Source organism: Mauremys reevesii, linkage group 18 (assembly GCF_016161935.1).
Source record: "Mauremys reevesii isolate NIE-2019 linkage group 18, ASM1616193v1, whole genome shotgun sequence".
NCBI lineage: Eukaryota > Metazoa > Chordata > Testudines > Geoemydidae > Mauremys > Mauremys reevesii.
Genome location: NC_052640.1, coordinates 31,004,319 through 31,022,127, shown reverse-complemented (window position 1 = coordinate 31,022,127; position 17,809 = coordinate 31,004,319). Strand labels below are relative to the sequence as shown.

Here is a 17,809-nt window from a genome sequence, read left to right as displayed (position 1 = left end):
GCATGGCCAGTTCGTGAAGTGACCAAAGGCCTTGAGTGCGTAGATGTCTGAGGTGAGCACCCCAACTGAGGGATGATGCGTCCGTCGTCAGGGATACCGAGGGCTGGGGCGGATGGAACGGCAGCCCTGTACACACGCGGGAGGGTGTCAGCCACCATTTGAGGGAGTCTAAGACGCTCGGGGGAATGGTGACTATCATGTCTATGGCATCCCTGCGTGGACGGTACACAGAGGAGCCACGATTGGAGGGGACGGAGGCGTAGGCCTGGCGTATTTCGTCACAAACGTGCAGGCCGCCATGTGACCCAGGAGAGCCAGGCAAGTAAGAGGTCCTTGACAATGCGGACGTGATGGGTCACCTGCTCCTTGGAGGACCCCCGGATAAGCCAGTCGTCCAGATATGGAAACACGTGTATCCGACAGCGGCGGAGGTGGGCGGCGACTACAGCCAGGCACTTTGTGAATACCATTGGAGCTGTAGAGAGTCCAAAGGGGAGGACCGCGAACTGGAAATGTTGGCGGTTGACTATGAACCGTAGGAACCTCCTGTGAGGCGGGTAGATGGCTATGTGAAAATAGGCATCTTGCATGTCGAGGGCAGCGTACCAGTCTCTGGGATCCAGGGATGGGATGATAGTCCCCAAGGATACCATGCGGAACTTCAATTTTATCATGAACGTGTTTGTTTCCGCAGGTTGAGGATGGGCCTGAGACCCCCCCTTTGCCTTGGGGATTAGGAAGTAGCGGGAGTAAAACCCCTTGCCCCATTCGTATTCTGGTACCTCCTCTATGGCTCCTTTGGCAAGGAGCGTCTGAACCTCCTGGAGGAGGAGCTACTCGTGAGAGGGGTCCCTGAAGAGGGACGAGGAGGGTGGGTGGAAGGGGGGGGTGTGAAATAAATTGGAGGTGGTATCCAAATTCCAGCGTGCATAAGACCCAGCGATCCGACGTTAGCTGGGACCACGCAGGGAGGAAAAAGGAGAGACGGTTGTAGAATGGTGGGAATGGATCCTTTAATGAAACTGGTACAAATGCCCTCGGGCACACCTTCAAAAGGAAGGTTTTGGCCCTGCAGGGGGCTTGGAGGGACCTCGGTTATGGCCCCCTTGGTTGCCCGACTGCCGTCGGCGACCAGTCCTGCCCCGTCCTCTGGGAAGGTCTTGCCTTTGCTTGATCTGAGGGTACGAGCGGTGTGGTTGTGGGCGGAAGGGCCTGCGCTGCGTTACTGGAGTGTGCATGCCCAACGAGAGCATAATGACCCTGTTGTCTTTTAGGCTTTGTAGCCTAGGGTCAGTTTTGTCTGAAAAGAGGCCTTGCCCTTCAAAGGGGAGGTCCTGAATGGTGTATTGGAGCTCCGGGGGGAGGCCTGAGACCTGCAACCACGATAGACGTCGCATCGTGACCCCTGAAGCCAGCGTCCTGGCAGCTGAGTCCGCCGCGTCTAGAGAAGCCTGAAGGGAAGTTCTCGCCACTTTCTTCGCCTCGTCTAAGATAGCGGCAAACTCCTGATGGGAGTCCTGTGGGAGCACTCCTTAAATTTGTCCGCCGCCGCCCATGTGTTATAATTATAGCGGCTAAGGAGGGCTTGCTCGTTAGCCACTCGGAGCTGGAGCGCCCCTGCCGAATAGACCTTGCGCCCCAGCAAGTCCATGCGCCTAGTGTCTTTAGATTTTGGGGCTGGAGCCTGCTGACCATGGCGTTCCCTCTCGTTAACTGACTGGACAACGAGGGAGCAAGGTGGAGGGTGGACATACAAGTAGTCATAGCCCTTAGAGGGCACCATATATTTGCGTTCCACGCCTCGTGCAGCAGGTGGGACGGAGGCCGCGGACTGCCAGATCATGTTGGCATTGGCCTGGATCGTCCTGATGAAAGGAAGAGCCACTCTCGTGGGGGCATCCGACGACAGAATGGCCACCACTGGGTCCTCCACCTCCAGAACCTCCTCGACCTGTAAGTTTATATTTTGTGCCACACGCATGAGGAGGTCCTGATGGGCACGTAGGTCGACTGGGGGAGGACCGACAGACGAGGTTCCGGCTACCGCCTCATCCGGGGAGGAAGATGAGGAGACACCCGGGACAAGCGGGTCAGCCGAGGGCTCGTCCTGGTGGGTGGGCTGTGCCTCCGTGGGGGGTTGGGAGTCCTCAGGTGGAGCCGACACTTCCTGTGGAGAGGGTGAAGGACAGCTTATTGTCGCCTCCGGCACCCAGTGCTCTGAGGTGGCAGAGTGCGACGGACCTGGGGGTGCACCTTGGGCCTGATGGTATGCCCAAGGTGTCCAGAAACCCCACTGCTGAGGTCCATGATCTTGAGCCCGGGGCTCGTGGAACAGAGCAGCAGGCACATCAGCGTCCTGGGCATGCGAGCTACCCACCTGCAAGGACACGGACGGGTGTCTGGACAGCCGGGGGGGGCCAAGCGATTATATGAGGCCCTTTCTCCTGTTGGTGATCTCCTCGGTGCCGGGGATCGGTGCCTGGAGTCGTACCGGTGCCGAGAGTGAGACCGGGACCTGCGACCAGCCCTGTGCCGGGAGGTCGACCTGGATCTCGACGGTCTCCGGCGGGAACGGCTGCAAGAGTCTCAGTGCCGAGAGCTGGAACGGTACCAAGATGGCAATCCGTGCCGCGAGTACAACCGGTACCGGTATGGCGATCGGTGCCGGGACTGCGAGCGGAGTCGGGATCGTGAACAGCCATAAGAAGGCGAACAACGCCGGGACCTGGATCGGGATCGGTGCCGGGCCACCGAAGCAACTGACGGAGGCGTCATCATGGACGGTTTGCCTCTCGAAGGTACTGCCCGCACCGGCGGTGCCGGGGGGCTGAGGCAGGGCCGACTCCATCATTGCGATAAGGTCCCTTGCAGCCGAGAACGTCTCAGGCGCAGACAGGACCGTCCGCTCAACCACAGGAGGGGAGCTCTCCGGTACCGGACTTGACGGCCCTCTCGGGACCGGAGTCAACGGTACCCCAGCCGTCGGTGCTGCAGCAGGTGTAAGTGCCGGGCGGTCCGAACGGGGCTGAGCCTGCATCACCAAAGGCAGGGAAGAAGCTGAAGACTTCGACCTCTTCTGCTTCAGCGAGAGGGATCAGTGCCGATCATGACCTTGTGCCGATCATGAGCTTGTGCCGCAGTGTATTGGCGGTGCCGGCGCATTCCGGTGCCGTAGGAGCGCTGCTGGAAGAGCGGTCGGCGCTTGGTGCCAAGGACGGAGGGTTCAAAGCGGCCTCCATGAGGAGGGTCTTTAAATGAAAGTCGCTCTCCTTCTTTCTTCTCAGCTTAAATGACTTGAGTGTTGGATTTGCATCTGATATGTGCGATTCCCCGGGGCACCCCAGACACGAGTCATGGGGATCGCTTGTGGGCATCGGCTTTTTACAGGCCGAGCATGGCTTGAACCCTGGTGAACCGGGCATGGGCCCCGGCACCGGGTGCGGGGAAGGGCTAACGCCCAAACCCCGTTAACTATTTCTAAACCAACTACCTAAGAACTATTTATACTAATTATACTATATATCTAAAACAAACTATATACAAGAAGATATGAAGAACAAGGAGAAGCTAGGGAAGTGGAGGACAGCTAAGCTGTGCTCCACTGTTCCAACGACCGACACGAGCGGTAAGAAGGAACTGAGGAGCGGTCGGGTCGGCAGGGGTATATATCCGGCGCCATGGCGGCGCCACTCTAGGGGGCGACCCAGCCGACCCACAGGGAGTTGCTAGGGTAAAAGTCTTCCGACGTACGTGCACGCACAGCGCGCACACCTACCTGGAATGGATATGAGCAAGCACTCGAAGAAGAACCCCTAGGTCCTTTTCTGCAGAACTGCTGCCTAGCCACTCAGTCCCTACTCTGTAGCAGTGCATGGGATTCTTCCATCCTAAGTGCAGGACTCTGCACTTGTCCTTGTTGAACCTCATCAGATTTCTTTTGGCCCAATCCTCCAATTTGTCTAGGTCACTCTGTATCCTATCCCACCCTCTGGCGTATCTACCACTCCTACCAGTTTAATGTCATCTGCAAACTTGCTGAGGGTGCAGTCCACGCCATCCTCCAGATCATTAATGAAGATATTGAACAAAACCGGCCCAGGACCAACCCTTGGGGCACTTCGCTTGATACCGGCTGCCAATTAGACATGGAGGCATTGATCACTACCCATTGAGCCCAATGATCTAGCCAGCTTTCTATCCACCTTATAGTCCATTCATCTTTAACTTGCTGGCAAGAATACTGTGGGAGACTGTATTAAAAGCTTTGCTAAAGACAAGGAATAACATGTTCGCTGCTTTCCCCTCATCCACAGAGTCAGTTATCTCTTTTCAGAAGGCAATTAGTCATCATGTAGTCAACATTAGTGGTGTCCTATACGTGGCCCTCGCAACTCTAAATTGTTACCCAGAAGAAGTTCAGAAGAAAATATGTATTTGAAAGCAACTGAGCTGTGTCCTGTGATTTTTGAACTACAGTGTTTGAATCAGCCTCTATGGAGAGGATGGTGGCACTACCTCCTTAACTGCCTCTCACTGCTTCCCATATAACCCCAGCAGCAGCTCTGGTGCATGTGAGTTGAAAGCACTGGAGACTGTTGTTCCTTCCCTGCTGCAGCTGCTCATCAGCTTCCCTGAAGGCCACCAGCTGCACTGCAGGAGAGTAGGTCTGGTGTTCCACTGCCTAATTCTTGCCAATCTGTGAGTGCCCCAGAGACAGCAGGATAGTTCTGACTGATCCTACAGTTAAGCAGGGCAGCACACGGAAAGAGAAAAAGAGATGCTGACAAACATCCTGATTTTTTGCCTCAGTTCTGGCACAAGTCAGCCCTGGGGTCTGTTCTAATTTATAACAGCTGGCTATGGTCCCTGTGACGGAGCATGCCTGCCCCTCACTAGTACTGCAGGGGTTAACTCCTCCATTTGGGACAAGGTGGCCGTGCCCCCTCAGCCCTGCTGGGCATGCTCCAGCTGGAGACCAGGTATAAAAGGGAGCTGCCCAGCTCATTCCAGGTGGACTGCTGAGAAGAGAGGATGCACATTGCAAGCTACAACACAAGAACTGCCGAGGCTCCTGGCGGCAGATGCCAGAGGTGCCAAAACCCAGGTGGATGCCCAAAGAGTATCAGAGTTGCTGAGAGCTGCACAGGCTGAGGAGCCCACAGACCCTGGCAACATCTGGACCACTGCACCAGGGACAAGGTAGGAAGTAGCTCAGGGGGACTAGTCATTGTGCCAGGTGGCATCAGCATGCTTTGGTCATATTCCCCGCTGCCAGGGCCCCGAGCTGGGACCCGGCGGAGCAGGGAGGGCCCAGATCCCCTTACCCTAGCCACCACCACCCCCAAGTGGTGGCCCACTCCCCCAACAGGGCACTAGACCACTCAGCCCTGCTGAAGAGGGCAGCCATATTGACTTTGGCTGCTAGGCCACAAAGAGATGTTGACTCCGGTGAGAATGCCACCCTACCCCAATAGGGAGGCTGGCCTCGGCGGTGGTTCCCAGGTGGCTGGAGCAACTGTGGTCCATGATCCCCAGAAGCTGGTGCCACTGGCCCCGGGTGACCCAGCCCCAAGATTTAATCACAGGTATTCCTAGTATAAGTCATTGACAGGTCACGGGCTGTGAACTTTTGTTTATTGCCCATGACCTGTCCATGACTTTTACTAAAAATACCCATGACTAAACTGTAGTCTTATATATAGACTCTGGCCATTTGGCCAAGCAGCCCGCACCTCACGGCAACCATCTAGACTTTGGCCATTGGGTCACACTGCCTGGAAGGAGAGGGCAACCATATTCACTTTGGCCGTTAGGTCACACTACCCCGAGACGAAGAGTGATCACGCAGACTTAGCTGCGGGGCAACAACAACTCTTACCCTATCCCACACCTGCCCTGCGACAGTCCCCAAGAGACAAAGAGGAAAACAAATATGCAGGCATTAAACCCTCTGGGAACGCCATCACATTAGGTGAATCACCAGAAAAAACTTGGCTGAAAAATCTGAACACAACTTCTTTATAGATCTGGGCTACAGAAACCCATCTCGGTGTTCAATCACTATGATCAGAAAATCACTATGATCAGAATTGATTTAGCAGTTCTCACTGCTAAAGCTCAGAAGAATTAAAGAGTGAGCAGGTTTTCAAATAAGGTGTCATATGCCTGGAAACAAGCAATATATTTCTTACAGACTAGAAGTAGGATCCTGAACTGTAAAATAAATAGCTGAAAAAGATTTGGCTGTAAAAATTATCAGCAATACTCTGAAAATGAAACCTTGTTTCAGTGAACTTTAGTCTTTTCTTAACAGACAGCTTTGTTGGATTTCACTGATGTCAATCCACACATACCACATTCCAGGGCAATTCAGTACAAAATGAGATTAGCACAAACTGTCCAAAGAAATCCATTCTCAAGACCACCTCTCACACAGGACCGGAGTTAATCTTCCCTGATTTGTAGTTGAATGGAGTAAGAGTTCCAATCTGGTTTAACTACAGCTAGCAAATCTCCAGTGGTTTACTGTGGGTTACTAACATTTTCCCCAAATCAGATGAAAATTCTCAAATACAGTTTAGGTCCTGACTGTTCAAGAAAACCTGACTCAAGTTCAAATCCCTATTCCTAGACAGATGGTTGCTAGTAATCTTTGTTCTTAAAAATAAGACTTCATTCTGTGGCTCATCAGTTCTGCTATAAAGTTTTCAAAGTATGGGGTTATCCTTTCTACTGTCGTTCTATTTCTGACCAAGTAAGGTGTTTATGTTTCTCCTGTTACCCTCTCCATCCACATGTCCTGGCTGAAAGAGCAAGATGCCTAGTAAAGTTTATAATCTCACATTTAAAGATATGTAAAGATATCTGCTTAGTGCTGAGAACAAAGTAAAGTAGGAGAGAAAGAAAAAGGGAAAGAGAGAGACCACAGTATTTAATACTCTTTCCCTTCCTTCCTTTCCCAGCACCTGAATTTCATTATTTTGGTATTAACATAGATTTTGTACTGCCCCCAAAATGTCCAGTGTGATACAGATTTTCGTTCTAACAACCCTTAAATGCACTGTAGAAGTTGCAGGTAGGAAACGGAAGGTTTTGATTAAAAAAAAGTGGCAAGATGGGGGCATTAAGCACTCCAGGAGATGGTTTGGGATTTTTTATCCAATGCCATGTCTACGCTAGCAAGCTTTCAATGGCACAGCTGTACCAGTGAAAACCTCTCCTGCCGACATAGCACTGTGCACACTATCCCCTTAAGCCAGCGAAACTTATGTCATTAAGGGGGGGTGGGGAGGTTTTCCATGCCCATGAGCGACAAATTTTGTCGACATAAGTGGTAATGTAGACATGGCCTCAGAGGCAGGTGAGACAGCTGACATTGGGCAGAGGATAAATCTTTTACCCTCCACCATGAGGGCAGAGATGACTTGAAAGTATTTTTGAGAGGGTGTTGACCTTAGTTTGCCTCTTATTTCATGAACAGACTAATCAATCACAGCTGTGGAAACCTGCAGCAAAACTTGTCTAGATAAAATCTATAAACTTACCAAATAGTGATAGGTAACAAATGAGTCTTCTTTGTCCCAGCAAGTTTCAGATGTTGCTTTTCTGACACTTCACATTGAAAGCTGCAAAATCAAAGACTGTACTTTAAAAGTCTTCAATCAGAAAAGCATTTCTTTTTTTTTTCAAAAACAGGATATTAAACTCAATTGCCACACAACTCTTCCCAGTTTAAAAATGAAAAGTCAACAACTGCTGGCTACTGCATGAGACCTCATAATTAGCCACATCTCAATATACCTGAAGGTGGGTGAGGTAATATCTTTTACTGGATCAACTTCTATTGGTGAAAGCAACAAGCTTTGAAGGGGTCATACAGATTTATGAAGCACACAGGGTTCCAGTTAAAGTCTGACTCTTGGAAGGGAATGGGTCAGAAAAGTTGCCCATAAGGTATTGCAACTGTTTTTCAACCCTCTTCCCAATAGGGAAGTATTAGAAGATATTATTCAGCAACAGACTTTGTGAAAGCTAGTATCTACACCAGACTAGAAATAGATTTGGCTTTTTACCCCCCCCCCCCAAAAAAGTCAAATTGAAAAAACAAAACCATTAATGGGAGCAGACGTACTGCATCAGATCAGTGGCCATCTAATCTGTTGTTATCTTCTCTTTGACCATCCCTAGTACCAGATGCATTACAGAGAGTGTAAAAAAAAAAAAAAAAAAAAGTGGACAATTATCTCCATATAAAAAATTTCTTCCTAATCCCAATTTTTTTAAGTTACCTAAAATTGTGCAGACAGATGCCTTTGAAAGTATTAATGTAAAATATTTTTGCCCCAACTATGCAAAAGCCCAGCCTCTATAGGGGTGAAATGTCTAATTTGCCTCGTTCCTATGCAATGACTTCACCTAGGATCCACAGGCATCTTTCATCACATTTGTATGATTACTCTGACTATTGAAATCACGAGGCTAAAAACTGTATGCTAAATTGAATACCAGAACCCCAAAATTAAAACTCCTGTCTGAAACCAGCCATTTCTAGGAGTATGCAAGTAACCAAACAGATGGAACACCACTTCCACAAACCCAGTAAACTACTTGTGTTGATCTTTACAGTAACTTTTAAACCACCCTAATGGCATGCCAGAGGCATATGAGCCAGGAAAATCTAAATTAAACAGAAATACCATTCTACCAATGATAATAGTCTACCAACGTGACATCTATCAATGGAGATATACCCCTCAATCAGATTCTAGTTAAAAATCCCTATTTTCTTACATATGCATTGTCTAAATTAGTTAGTGCTTTACAACAGGAAAGACTAAAAAAAGAAAATAATACTTCCAGTACACAAAAAACAGGGATATCTAATTTTAGGTCTGAGGTGCTTGGAGGAGAGAACTGAAAAATAAAAACACAAACATAGGAGCAAAATCTATCAAGCACAAGGATTTTAAGACAGTATTTAGTCAATATACTTTAGAGAAGAACACAGACTGACTAACTTTCAGCTACAATAAAAAAATCTTGCACTATCAATGTTTTATCTTGATAGATACTAGAAAGGATAAATGTGCCACTAAATCACAATTATTAATACAAACAGGCTAAAAAAGTAGGATACAGAAAAACTATTTTATTATGCCTTGCACAATTGAGCAAAACTGCAGGTTAATTTCCAATTCCAGAGTCTTTATGATTGATGATGTTTAGTGACATATGAAGCAGAAAAAACACGGCCTGATTACCAACTAATCTTAAACTTACTGTCTCTTAATCTCAAATCAAGCTTACTGCACAAAGCTCAGTTTTACAGTTGATCAGTTGCACAAAGCTTCGTTTGACATGAAGACCCAGCAAGTCATTACAGAAGTTTATTTCTGGCAGTATTTGGAAACTACTTCATGACAGATTCATTAGCATTCCTCTGTAAAGCTGCTGGTCACAGATAAGCAGCTAAAATGTTATCACTTCCTAAGTTAGCAACTTGGGCCAAAACAACAACAAGCTATACCAGGGGTGGGGAAACTTTTTGGCCTGAAAGCCCCATCTGGTTTCCGAAATTGTATGGAGGGCCAGTTAGGGGAGGCTCTGCCTCCCCAAACAACCAGGCATGGGCCGGTCCCCACCCCCTATCTGACACCCTCCCCCCCGCTTCTCGCCCCGACAGCCCCTCTGGGACTCCTGTCCCATCCACCACCACCCTGTTCCCAGTCCCTCCCCCAGAACGCCTGCCCCTGAGTGCCCCCTGCTGCCCCATCCAACCCCCCTTCCTTCCTGACTGCCCCCCCAGGACCCCTACCTCCATTCAACCCCCCTGTTCCCCACCCTCTGACCACCCCAACCCCTATCCACCCCACCGCCCCTAACACCCCGAACTCCCCAGCCCACTATACAACCCCCCTGCTCCCTGACCACGCTACCTGGAGCGCCGGTTGTGACAGTATCTCCCATAAGGCTTCATGGAAATATGCTTAGAATGGTGTTTTATGCTACATATGCCATGTAACATATTTCCATAAAGGTTATAATCTACTCAATGCATTAATCCTATTTGTATGCAGGTATCTTTTTTGTATTCTAAGTTATGAATGTTGGCTGTGTACTGGCTTGATTTCTAAATAACCTTAGTAGATGATTTGGTCAGTTCCTGGAGAAAGGAATGTTGAAATTAAGTACCTAATCAAGAAACACTTAAAGGACAATGGATCTTGGAATGCACCAATCCACATAAGAAGTCTACTTGAGGTCATTCAAGGTAGCTTGTAAACAATAGATGCTACCTGTAAAAACTGTGAGCCGTGCATGGACATGTGACTTGCCCAGGTGACTCCTAAACTCCATCTTGGAGCTGGACTTTGCATACAGGTGAGGAGGGGGGTCTCCACCCACAAGAGAAAGTCTATTTAAACCCCTGGGAGACCCCTCCATTTGTCCTTCAGCTGGCTAAAGAGAGGAGCCATCATGAAGAATCCCCTAGCTACCACCTGAGCTGGAACAAGAGCTGTACCAGGGGAAAGAATTGTGCCCAGGCCTGGAAGGTCTCCAGTCTGAGGAAAAAACTTACTAAAGCATCTCTGAGGGTGAGATTATCTGTATTCAGTTTGATTAGACATAGATTTGTGCATTTTATTTTATTTTGCTTGGTGACTTACTTTGTTCTGTCTGTTACTACTCGGAACCACTTAAATCCTACTTTCTGTATTTAATAAAATCGCTTTTTACTTAGTAATTAACGCAGAGTATGTATTAATACCTGGGGGAGCAAACAACTGTGCATCTCTCTCTATCAGTGTTATAGAGGGCAAACAATTTATGAGTTTACCCTGTATAAGCTCTATGCAGGGGAAAACTGCTTTATTTGGGTTAGACCCCATTGGGAGTTGGGCATCTGAGTGTTAAGACAGAAACACTTCTGTGAGCTGCTTTCAGGTAAACCTGCAACTTTGGGGCAAGTAATTCAGACCCTGGGTCTGTGCTGGAGCAGACGGGAGTGTCTGGCTCAGCAGGACAGGGTGCTGAGGCCCCAAACTGGTAGGAAAGTCAGGAACAGAAGTAGTCTTGACACATCGGGTGGCAGCTCCCAGGAGGGGTTCTGTGATCCAACCCGTCACACCAGTGGCTGGCAATGCTACAGGCATGCCACCCAGAGCACCACGCCGCGCGGCGGGAGCCAGCCACGCCACGACGCAGCACAGAGCACCGGGTCAGGCCGGGCTCTGCAGCTGCACTGCCCCAGGAGCTCACAGCCCCGCCAACCAGTAGCGCAGTGAGCTGAGGCTGCAGGGAAGAAGGAACAGCGGGGAAGGGGCCAGGGGCTAGCCTCCAGGGCCAGGAGCTATGGGGCCAGGCAGGGGGGTCCCGTGGCCCAGATGTGGCCCACCTCTGGGCTATACCAAGAAACACCACTTTGAATTAAGCTATCATCTTACAAATACCAACCAGCAGAGAGGGTAACAGTCTCAGTTTCTGATGTAGGAGAGTGATTGGATATACAGTATTCTTTTTTATTTATTTTTAACATAATAAAATTGAAATGTCACATTTGAAATTAATACACCTCTACCCCGATATAACACTGTCCCTGGGAGCCAAAAAAATCTTACTGCATTATAGATGAAACCGCGTTATATCGAACCTGCTTTGATCCGCCAGAATGCGCAGCCCCACCACCCCCGGAGCGCTGCTTTACTGCATTATATCCAAATTCATGTTATATCAGGCCGTGTTATATCGGGGTAGAGGTGTACTGACAGATTCTCTCTGGTATGCAAGTTCCATTTGACTCAGGAGATGAAAGGGCCAGAAAACTAGTTACAGCTCCCAAATTCTAAAGGCCAGTCTGTGCTGGTCCCACACCGACGAGAGTTAGAGCACCTACATGGCTGCTTTAAGTTATACCATTAAGGGATTGTTCATATGAATAAGAGTCTGTAGGATTGAGTCCTAAGAAGTTAAAGATGACTTGTAAAGGAAAATAAGTAAGTTTGTATCTCTGTTTTTCTTCTTTTCAAATATATAAAGAAGTTATAAAAGACTCACCCTCACCCACCTGCCAGACTGTTTTATTCTAGTTGTTTATTACATTTAGAAATTTAGGTCTTGTTTATCCTGACACCGTTTTTCCTAGAAGACTCTATGGAGAACTGAAGAAATAGTAGCATTATGACATCACAAATATCATGGCAGTGAACTATGAACCATGGAATTTTTAGTTAATCTTTCCTTTGTTAACATCTATTTAATTCAAATTCTGACAAACTGGTGGGAGAAAAGATATTAGTTAAAAATTTAACCCATCTGCCTAGGGTGACCAGATGTACTGTTTTCAAAGGGACAGTCCCATTTTTTGGGACTTTTTCTTATATAGGTGCCTATTACTCCCCACCCCCGTCCCGTTTTTTCACAGTTACTATCTGGTAAATCTGCCCTGTCAATTAATGGCCCAGGAAGCTCCCAATCCACTTCTCTGAACCTCCAAAGAAACTTCCAGCAAAAACTCGAAAGGCAAGATTTTACATTCCTAATATTTACAAGACAAGACAAAGTGAAGGGAAGAGCTTTTGGAAAGAAAAAAAAAAACACCCAAATCTTGTTTAGCCTTCATCATGAAGAAGCAGAAAAGAAGATGCACAATTTTGTTTGTTTCTTTGACAATCATCTTTAAAACAGGGTTTGGGGTTTTTTTGCTTGTTCAATTATAGCATTTCTGCTTTGATTGTGCCATGTTATGTCGCAACCTAATGTTATGTAAATATGGTTTCATATAAGAAGTTCCTTATTTTGTTCTTATTTTTAAATACTTTAATGGAGTGGCTCACACACACATCCCTTGGCAGTATGGTAAATGGGCACCTCTCCACTTTCTTTTTGTCCACATAATGGCACACCTGCCACTTTCTCTCCTTTGTTTGTCCACTTTGTTTTCCTTACTCTCAACTTTACTTCTTTTCTGTTTATTTCTCCCCTGCTCTTGTTTCCTTTTACTTCTATTCCCCTCACAGCTTCTTATTCCAAGTTCTCAAAACATCAGAAGGTTACATATTCCTTGGAATGCTGAAAACTCTGGAATTGGGCACCATGTGGTCTTGTGACTGAGCTGAAAACCACAGCAGCAGATATCTGCGGGCCTATACCCAAGAGTGTCTCCTGCAACTGGATATATTGAGGCTGCTATCTAAAGAAAACCCTAACACACAAATAGGGAGGGAAAGCAGGAGGCTTTCCAGGAAATAGTTACTGTTTTATTCCAGCACTGTTTTATTCTAGCACTGTTCTTCTCTGTGATACACCTCCCTGGATTAGTTAGGGAGTTGGTTTCCCAGTTTAGAATATAGTGTCCATTGGGCCAGTAGCTAAACATATACACATGAACAAATGAGGTGACAGAGAATGAACGAAGAGCATTCAGCCACACTGAATTTCCTTCCTCCAAACTCAGGTTTTAGGCAATTTCTGTAACTCAGATACTACCTAAAGAGCCTTTTACTTCACTTGGATTCCTGTCTTTCTATAAAATTTCCTAGATGACCAGCTTCACCAAGAAAAAAAATATATTTTATGTCTACAAATTCAAGAGCTTTTACAAGGTTTTGTTTTGGTGAAGCCTCTCTCAACAGTTACTCAAGATTAAATCCAGGCATTGCTAATCTCAAAGCATTAGTGGTGACTGATTTGGCTCTCTGTAGAACTCTGTGAAAATGGGGATAGGATAGTTTTCTTCGCTCCCCGCAATCCCTAGTTAGGGTTGGGCATTAATCCACAGTTTTAAAAAGTCATTTGATTAATATGCTTATCTTGATTTATCTTTGCACTCTGGTTGAAATTTGAGATTACCTCTCACATCTCCCTAAGAAATGGAACTCAGAAGTAAATGCCAATGGAGAAAATTCTGAAGTCTCGGGCAGCAAGCAAAGATTCAAATGAGAGAAGAGTCAGACAAAAGCACGGTCCAGACCACTACTGTCATATTATCTAACAGCAAGAGGCAGTTTGAAATTTATCATTGCAATGGAAAGGGAGAGCAAAGGCAGAATCCTTCATTATAAAGTATCTATATTTTTTCCAGATTGATAATCTGCTGCAAATAATCATATGCTAAACAATTATTTCAACCTTAAATGGGATTACACTAAAATCCTCTTTACTTTGATACTTTAGAGAAAATCTCTATTTGGAGTTAAGACCCCATGTACCAGGATTCTCCTGCATCCGCCTCAACACTGGGGAAAACACTCCAACAGCTTCAAGCTTCCATTACGGCAGAAAAAGGAAGAATCTTTCACTTCCCCTGTGAAATTTCACATCCTCTCTCCTGATTTGCTGTTTTCATTCATTCAATACTTTAGAAGCTAATAGAATATTGTATTGTAAATGTGAGCAGTTTGTGTACACAGTGGGATAAAATGTCCCTGACATGCACTGCAGATCCACTGGGCACTGGAGGTCTAATTTACTCTTTATTAATCTATTCTGTTGTTTCTCCTTTTCCCTCGTCCTCTATTCTGTGTTCTCCATTCTGAGCCTGGGGATGTCAGGTAGGAAAAGGTTCAGAGCTGTGTGGGTAGTTCTGAGCTGTAGACAGGAGAAGAGGGGATCTGAGCTTAGCGTATAGGTATATAAATTGGGGGATGTTTTTGAGCAGATGGTGATTAGGTTGGAGGGAACTGAAGGGGTTTGGGAAAAGGACAGGATGGATTAGTAGGGACAAATGAAGTCAATTGGCAATCACTGGGGGGCAGGGAGGACCGACAGAAACAATTAAGAGACAAAGCCTTGGTCTACACTATGAGTTTAGGTCGAATTTAGCAGCGTTAGATCAATTTTACCCTGCACCCGGTCCACACAACGCAGCCATTTCTGTTGACTTAAAGGGGTCTTAAAATCGATTTCAGTACTCCTACCCGACGAGGGGATTAGCGCTGAAATCGACCTTGCTAGGTCAAATTTGGGGTAGTGTGAATGCAATTCGACAGTATTGGCCTCCGGGAGCTATCCCCGAGTGCTCCATTGTGACCACTCTGGACAGCGCTCTCAACTCCAATGCACTGGCCAGGCAGACAGGAAAAGCCCTGCAAACTTTTAAATTTCATTTCCTGTTTGCCCAGTGTGGAGAGCTGATCAGCACAGGTGACCATGCAGAGCTCATCAACACAGGGACCATGGAGTCCCAGAATCGCAAAATATTTGAATATTTGCCTGAATATTTGAATAAAATCTCAAAGGGCATGAAGGACAGGGGCCATAACAGTGCTGCGTGAAACCAAAAGGAGCTGAGACAAGCCTACCAAAAAAACAGAGCGGCCGCTCCGGGACAGAGCCCCAGACATGCCACTTCTATGATAAGCTGCATATATTCTGATCTCTTTTTAAAGTGGGAGCTAATACAGCTAGTTTTTAAATATTCAAACATGCTAAGAAATATTGTAAAAATATTTTCTAGGATAATGAAATTCATTACTGCACTTTCCTAGTGTAGTATTTTCCTTACTATTTTTCTAATTAATTTTTTCAGTGGACTTCTTCTGTGAAAACTTGTACCATGAATCAAATTAAAGAATACTTTCTCAACACTTCTCTGAAGAAGCTTGAACAAACAGATGAGCATGACCTGAAAATTAAGCTGGCTGTATCAGACTGCAGTGCTGCTTAGTGAAAGAAGTTCCACAACTGAAGGTCCACTACTGAGGATGTCCTGCCCTATCACTCTGCAGTACAAATCAGGGGACAGGTAGCTTGAGTGTGACAACTGCTGTAAAATGTCAAGATAACACAAGGGTGGTGTTTCAGGTACCTGGTGCAGATACTCCGCTTGTGTAAATCCACTTATACCAGCTGAGGATCTGCATCTCAATACTCAAATCATAGCAGGATTTATAGTTCAAAATAAACATCCTGAATTACACTCGGAAACAAACAGGATGCCAGTACAATCAATATACCTCCTGTTCCTTGCATGGAACTGTTAAGAAAGTACAGAGCTGTCTTTTGTACCAGCAAAATCTTCTAAGTTGTCTTCAGGTATAGCCAGTCCCATCAACAGCACATTTCAGTGATGCAACTTGGAGATGATAAAGGCATCATCTGACTGGAGCAAGGACCATAACAGAAAGAAAAAGGTTGCCACTGTATGTAAGCATAGATGAAAAAGTATGCTTGGCCTGGCCAAAGCCACTATAAAGTATTTACATAGTACTGTGCATTTACATTGTTTTAGTCACAATCACAATACACAGACAAGAAAGCTGGATGAAAAGCACTCAAAAGCTAACAAATGAAAAAAATTTGGATTCTCTTTTCATAAAATTTTAAAACTAAAATTCTCTCTTCCCTTGCATTAGTTAAGAGTCACTTTCACAGGGAAAAAGTTAGTACAAACAGCCAGTGTGAAATCACAAGAGCATCTACCATTCTGATTAACTTAGTAGTTAAATTTTGCATTTTGGAAATTAACCAAGCAACAGGCTGGTTCTATTACGATCCCTAAAACCATTCTATTTGCTAGAAATCAGTCCAAATACCTGTTCCATAGTGTCATCCACCCTTACAATAAAAAGGCCAAGAGCCCACCATCACTTGCTTGACCTGCTTCAATTCTAAATGCCCTGCAGGAACATTTCTTTTAACCAGAAGTATCTGTTATCTCCTTTAAACAGAAATGTATGCATGTGACCATGTCATATATAAGCATACAAGGAAAAGTTTTTCATAAAGACACAGTGTCAACTTCTGTTTTTCTTTTCTGATACAACACTCTTTAAACATTGTCCTGATTATTTTCTAACCCTGTTTTACACACACACACACACACACACACACACGTTCTGCGCTCCTCTGCTTGTGTTTGAAAGATCTTTAAGGCAGACCTGAGAGCAACATCAGCTCAGGTTAATTGTGCTAGGGCTAACCAGTTTTCTTTTCTCTCTGTGCACAAAGCTGCCTGCTGCTTACTTGTCACTACAGCTTCAGTTTAAACTCTGCTGCTGCTATCATTAGTAAACACCCCCTCTTGCAGTCTGAAAGAAAGGCATGCTCCATCATTAGTTAAACTTACTACACACAAAACACACAATGGAAGGAAACTGAAAAAGGAAAAATAAGTGGGTTTTTTTTCTTTCCCATCTCTTTTATTTACAGTAATCTTAGAGTTTACTTGCAATAGGAAAAAGTACAATGTTTTCAGATACAAGCATCACAAACTGACTACATCATTTTTAAACAACAATTCTGGATGTCCAATTCTTCAACCAAAATACACATTCAGTAGGTACTGAAGGTAAAAAACAAAATAGTTATCAGCAGTCAACAATTTAAACATACAAGGGACCCTATAAATGACAACAGTAGGCAGAAAGGGGAAAACATTTGTACCTATAATAATATACAAACATCTGTAAACTGAGCTAAATTAACAAAGTCAGGAATTTAGACTGAACAGAGTACCAGTGTAAAATCTAAATTTTCTGGATTCAGAAATCTTAATCAAACCTTTAATATTTAAACAGTTTGTGTATGTGTTCCATTTCTGTGGGAATGGAATTAAGGTAAATTTCCAAACCTTCCAATGGTACTTTTAAAAAGTGTGTTTAGGACACCTTTGTAAAATGCTATTTATGTACTCAAATTTACATATGTGGATTCAGTTTAAGTGATTCTTGAAGACTCATTATTTACTTAAGCAATTAGGGCTAAGTAAATATGTATTTAGAGACTTTTTTTAAAAGGTGCTAACTGGATTATTTAACTTTGATAAACTGTAATATTTATCAATTAAATATTCTCAAGTGCTCTTACAGCC

The 17,809-nt window shown here is 45.6% G+C and overlaps 1 protein-coding gene across 11 annotated transcripts in view; it reads right to left on the bottom strand.

Annotated features, from left to right (window-relative positions):
* MTMR3 (myotubularin related protein 3) overlaps nucleotides 1-17,809 on the bottom strand; it is a 193,862-nt gene that overhangs the window by 124,086 nt on the left and 51,967 nt on the right. For 9 of the 11 annotated variants that reach the window (XM_039504652.1, XM_039504654.1, XM_039504644.1 and 6 more), the window contains exon 2: nucleotides 7,545-7,625. The exons of 1 other annotated variant lie outside the window; for it this stretch is intronic. The gene's annotated coding sequence lies outside the window, so the exon portion shown is untranslated. Of the gene's footprint in view, nucleotides 1-7,544; nucleotides 7,626-16,532; nucleotides 16,568-17,809 lie in introns of those variants that run through there. One more of the 11 variants, XM_039504646.1, reaches the window with a different exon arrangement.